General features: G+C 28.5%; 1 long non-coding RNA gene across 2 annotated transcripts; it reads left to right on the plus strand.

The window, feature by feature from the left end:
- The first annotated feature begins 2,942 nt into the window (after positions 1 to 2,942).
- On the plus strand, positions 2,943 to 6,216 carry LOC107490851 (uncharacterized). 2 transcript variants are annotated; one of them, XR_008002685.1, is made up of 4 exons: positions 2,943 to 3,411; positions 3,853 to 3,924; positions 4,040 to 4,351; positions 5,328 to 6,216. It is a non-coding gene; the product is annotated as an uncharacterized LOC107490851 (long non-coding RNA). The 2 variants fall into 2 exon arrangements; XR_001592496.3 differs by lacking the exon at positions 5,328 to 6,216 and having other exon boundaries at positions 4,040 to 4,744.
- Positions 6,217 to 6,489: the final 273 nt, after the last annotated feature.

The raw sequence follows: 6,489 nt of genomic DNA on the forward strand, positions 1-6,489 counted from the left end.
ATATTAATCTCATTCAGCAAATTTTTTTAAGATATTTATGCGCAAAAAGTTTAAAAGAGTTGGTAACTATTATTCTTTTATTTCTCTTTGCATTATAATTATTTCATCATGTATGCACCATTTTTTTTAACAGAGTAATTTTTACTACTTGGTCTGTTACTTTATTTAACATCTACTTAAGATCTTGAGATTGGGATTTAATTTTTTTTAAATACATAGATTTTACATTAGCCAAAAATACTAATACACCAAGAAAAATAAAATATGCTTCTTTTTGTCATATCAATGTTTCAATTTTATATTTTTCATAAATTCTTTTTCTCTTAATATTGGTTCGGAGGTTTCTTATCATTTCTTACTCGCTTAAAAAGTTAAAAATAAGAGAAAATATCTTATATTCTCCTTAATAGAATTAAATCTTTATCCAAAAGTAAAAAGAAAAAGAAAATTGATTTATTCATAAAATATTTCCAAAACATATTTACTTTGTTAAAGTTATCAATTTTTTTCTTACATTCTTATGTATGCAAGTTTTTTTAAATTATATGATTTTGTATTTATAAATAATTCTTCAAACTAAGTTTAGAATCAAGTCTTTTGGTATTCCTGCCTCTTGAACCTATTATATTGTTGTGAGAGACCAACAAAGAGAGAGAGTTAATATAATTTGTTTTAAGTGGACTCATTTTTATTAGACTGTTTATAATTTTTATGTTGTTATACCAGTTTGAGTTTTTATCATTTTGATTTATATATTGACTAATTCGATTTTAAATAAAGATTTTTTCTTCTTAAATTCAAAGTTTGAATTGAGTATCTGATTTTTTGTTTAATTTGTTTGAGTAATAAATAAAATTTGATTTTTTTTAAAGAGATTTACAAATAATTTAGAATTTGAATATAAAATATTATCTATTGAATTTTACAAATAAATTATGATAAATAAATATTATTTTTAATTTTTTTTATTCAAATTGATCGGCATAAAGTCAATATATACTACTTTATAGTTGTTATACTTCAAATGTAATTTCCTAATGTCAGTAATGTTCAATTGATAATTTATTTTGCTAGATTTTTTTTCTATATAAAGAGATTAATTATATAATAACTTAAGTTCACTATGTTAATAAAATCATGTATTATTAAACTCAAAAATATTATGTTTGAAAAATATTGAAATAGTTTTGGTGGTTATCTTTATTATTTTCAAATAATATTTATATTTATTAAATTTTAAAGAGTTAGTAGTGTGAAATTTGTTCTCTTTTAAGATTTGTATTATTAATTAAAATATTAATTATGATTTGAGTTGATCAACTAATTTAGTTGATTAATTAATTTAGTTAAAAATTCTGTATAATAATTATATAGTAAACATAAAAAATAAAATTATAGAATTGCCTTAAACAACAAAATTTATATTCGTAATTATTTCATTTTTTAATTATTAATATTAATTGTATTGCTCATATTTTTCAACAAACCTGCGGCTACTGATAAGGATGAAAAGTTGAGTAATATTGCAGATCTCAAATACAGAGTATTCATTGTTATGTTTGTTTTGTTTTCATGAATAAATTTTGATATCGCTGATTTTCGGTTGTTGTTACGGATGATCCAATTCAATTAAATATATTGATAGATGTAATATACAGATATCATATTTAGGATTCGTTTGTGAAGTTTTAAAAGTAATTTTTTTGAGTTTTTGCCTTATAAAATGTAGTAGTATTAATGTCTCGTACAATTTTTAAAACAAAATTATAGCTTTCTAAGAAGCTATTTAGGAATTTATAGAAAAGTTAAAAAAATGACTTCTCTTATAATAAAAAACTTTTTATCACATTTTTTTTAAAATAAGTACTTTTAGAACTAAAAATTCATATACAAAATATCTTATTTATAAGCTAGTTTTAATATAATTATTTATTGTTTAAGCTATTTTTTTAAAAGAAGTTTAATTAATCTGTTTACCTTTACCTAAATTGAACTTAATTGAAAAACATGTATTTTGTTTGAGTTAATGATAACAAGATAATTTTTAGTTTTTATCACAATTGTGCTTTAATTTATCTTTTTTTGTATTTGTATAAATATATACTTTAAAATTATCTCTGTTATTTTTTATTTAATTAATATAATAAGACGGTTTACTAAAAATTTTAGGTAAATGTTATATTAAATAAACTGAAGATTTTTTAATCATTGTTTAACTAATATATATATATTATTTAACTAATATATTTAATTGCGAAGGTGCCGGGTGATGCAAAAGTACAAAGAGAAATCTCATCTACGACAAAAATTCAAAGATAGTTATCAGTGTTATTAGGTCTAAAAATGTTGAATATTTATCCAAGGTCACTGATAAAAATTAAATTGAAGATATTATTGTATTCTTTTGTGCTGGTGTGTTTAATTTTTATACTTTACATTATACTTTTAATTTAAGACATTACATAATTTAATCTCTTTTTTATGACATTACATAATTTTAGTCTACGATTAAGTGATAATTTTTAATTTTTACGTCAACTGTATTTTAAATTGCACATTTGTATTTATATAAGTATATATATTTAATATTTCATAAATTTGTCTATCGTTATTAATTTAATTTACATAATTAAATATTTTACTACATCTTTCAGTGAATATCATTTTCAATAAATTAAAAAATTTTCACTCATTATTTTTCTAATATATATGCATTTTGTTAAGTTTTTTTTTGGTTATTTATAAATGCATGAAGTAAAATGGCTGTTCTATTTCAACAAATTAAGTTTACCCATTCTAATTAAAATATTAAATTATTTATTTTTTTTATATAATGTATAAAACGGTACAAATTCACAGAATATCTATTAGTATAAAAAGGAAGCTGCTCTCTCTCTCTCTCTCTCTCTCTCTGCCTTATGCCACTACTTCGTTACACACACACTCTCTGCGTCGTCTCTCTTTCTCTCTCGCGCTCTCGCTCCCAAACCTTACCTCTTCAACCCGGTTTTCCTCCTTCCAGTTCGTATGTCTCTTCAATCTTCGCCAATTTCTTCCTCCATTGTTCTGAGATCACCAGTCGCTACGATCCCCGTCCGAAATCCTAACCGTAGCTACTCGAATTCGTCGTCTAAGAGCCCAGCGACGGCGACGACGCTGGTTGGTTCAGCCGGTGGAATCCTTCATTGACACTTCTCTCTCTGGTCTGCTTCGTTGAACTTCATGTCGCGCCGGCTTTCTACAAATGGCGATGGCAAACCCTTTCCATTTGTGAGGTGACAACTCTGAGGACCCCACAGCAAATCGCAGCGGCGGAAGCGACGTCTCCACTCAAGAAGGGTTTAGCTGCGGCGGCTCAGCAGCAGCAGCAAGCTCAGTTGGCTTCTAAGCCTGTTCCTCCTGCATAGGCTGGTGAGCATTCTATTTTGATTTGATTCATTCGTTTATTCCTTTTTTCATTTCTCTTTTTGTGTTTTTTTATTTAATTTTTTACTATTTGCCACATTTTTCTGCTATATCTCTCTCGTGCTATTAGGTTAGGGTTTAGAGAGATGAGTACCGAGTTTTGGGAGAGATTTGTGGGAGTGACCGAAAGATATTTAGCTTTACAAGTTCGATTTCTCTCTTCTTTCTATTCTCCGATCTGATGATGTCGGTGGTGAAGATCTTCGATTAGATATCGGAGGTTAGTAGGTTTTAGATTGATTTAGGATTTCTCATATATCCTAGAAATTGTAGGCATTAGATTGAATTTGGTTTTCTATTATGTAATTTATAGTAGTTTTGAATAATTTTAATTATTTTTTTGGACTCCGTCTTCATGAATAGAGATTTTTTTCAATTTTCTGTTAGATGGAAAGGAAAAAGCAAGAGGATAAAGTGAAGAGGGTGCAACAACAGGAGGAACATTTTAATTTTGTTAAGGTAAGAATTATTGGGTTTCCTTCTCGCTTCTCAGAGAATATATTCAGTTAAAATTTATTTATCGTCAGAAATGAGAAGAATTTGATGAATAATATTCTCTTACCATTATAATAAGATCTTCGGATGATCATGAACCCTGAAAGGAGGCAAATCATCGACACCTACATTGATGGAGTAGCTGCAGCTGCTAGGAAATGCGATGTTGGGGGAAAGAGGAGAGTTATGAGATCGGTTGCAGTGAGGTGGACCACAAAGGCAGCAGTGGCAGCGGGGCATGGGGGTGTGGTATCAAGCTCTGGTATCCCAGCTACCGTTGCGACGGCCGGAGACGGTAGTCCTGGATACCGCGGTTTTGATAATAAGCAGAAAACAGAGAGGGTCGCTGGTTCAGGGGCACTGGGGCAGTAGTTCAGAGATTCAAATCTAGGTACAGTTTTTCTCAATACTTCAGAGGCTGATCATATTCAAGATATGCACACTCTATAAACTCATTTTAAGCAACATGCTCTGATTTTGGACTCTTTTTTTATTATTTTTAATGTATTTACTATTTAAAAAAGACTTGAACATTCAATTTTGAGCAATCTTAAATTCTTAACAGATATCTTGTGCTTTAAAATTTATATGTATCAATCAAATGAGTTATTATTATTATTATTTGTATACATAATAAATGGTAGTCATTTTTAAGTACACATAATAGAATTTCCAATCTTGCTATATAGTATAATGATACTGACACGGATTGAAGTTATTGAATTGGGTTGCACAAATAACAAATCCTAAAATCCATTCAATTTACTTCTTTTGGGTGTCAAAATTGGCGGAAAATATTGCTATATATATATTTTGATCTGTTTTCTTACAATTCTTTCTTAGGTTTTTTCTGCTTTTTTGGTTTTTATTCTGTTTGTCCTGAATTTTCAATTTCAAATTTCCATTTCGTTGCTGTGAGAGTCACAGTTTTCTCATCTTTTTCTAGCTCATGTGTTGTTTTCTTATAAAATTTGTTTTAGTATTTGGCCTCTGGTTTTTTTTTCACCCTTTTCATCTTATTTCAATATGAGAACTACCATGGATATGATAAATAAGATTAATCCTGAAATTACCTATCTTTGGCTGGGGATTCATATTCTGGAGTTCATTGCAGTCGAGTGGATGTAGGAGTTAGATAGTAAATACTGCACCATATGCTTTCGACACTAAAGGATCGTCAAGATCCTTTATGGCTAGCTCTTTTTCCAAAAGGAACCAATTATATCCATTACCAGTTGTCCCTCTCCCCTTAACCAAATAAATGAAAAGCAACTTTCAACATTCAAGTGCATTGTTACCTATACTTTGGTAGTTGCTTTCAATGCCCTGTTCACATATTTTACCTTTTTCTCTCACATTTGGTTCAGGTTATTCGTAGGTCTATCTTGTGCATATCTTGCTATTTCAACCTGCTAATGTCTTTTACATTCTATGTTAATGCACTCTTTAACAGAAACAAACAAAAGATTGGACAATGTTGTTAATTGTAAGTGGCCAATTTACAATTTTGGAATTTATATTTGAATTGTAAATCATATGTTGTTTGTTGGAAATTCAGAAAATTAGGGGCACAATAGTACAATTGTTAAAATTTAGTTTAGATTCCAAATGTGAGTTTGACTGTAGGTTTGCTTTGCTTAAAGATTTTGTCTTTATAATAAAGAGATTTTGCTTCTTGATTTTTTAAAAAAGAAAGGATGAAGAATATTTTGGAATTTTAAACTAAGTTTATGAAAGTGAAGAATTTTTGAAAGGAAAATTTAGCTTCTTTATAATAAAACCATTTTGTGTAAGGAAATTGAAAATAACTACGCATTGAACTTCAGTGCTGAAGTCCCAGAGGCTATACTGTTGTAGGAGCCTTTTATATTTATAAACTAATCATAATCACAAGTAGGATTACCTATTGTAGGACTTGGTAAATGCTTATTGTGGATGGGAGCACCATGAATTTGGGTTTTTGGGACTCTGTTGGTGAGTTAGTTCACTGTTTATCAAGTTTGTTTTGGGAGGGTCTTGCTTTTTCTCAATTTTTTTGAAATAGGTCAAGAAGATTTCAATAGATTAAGACCTTTAAGCTATTGTGGAGCTAATGAAAATTAAATGTGATTATTATGCTCAATTATGCCTTTTAAATATTTTCTTTGGTTTAGAGAATGTATCCAATTATTTTAAATTTGGATGAATGAATAGGGATTTTTCCTTTAGAGTTTCAATTTTTGTTGTGTTATGGATTCTCTTAATTGGTCGTCTTTGCTGTGGGCAAGTATTCTTTTACTTGATAATTGATGAGGATAACATTTGATATAATCAATAACGATTAAAATTGCATCTTAGGTTCTGCCAAAGCTGTTGACTTAAAGTTAAACCTAAAAGCTATGAAGTACAATTTCATACAGCTGTTTAGTTATAAATGATGTTAAGTAGTTTATTGGTTGCTCCTGTGAGTTGTCTATCACTATGTTATTGTGCTATAACTTTATTGCAATTTACTTCTCTTGTGTTAGTTCTATGAATTACATGGTATTG

Source organism: Arachis duranensis, chromosome 1 (genome assembly GCF_000817695.3).
Source record: "Arachis duranensis cultivar V14167 chromosome 1, aradu.V14167.gnm2.J7QH, whole genome shotgun sequence".
Classification (NCBI taxonomy): Eukaryota; Viridiplantae; Streptophyta; class Magnoliopsida; order Fabales; family Fabaceae; genus Arachis; species Arachis duranensis.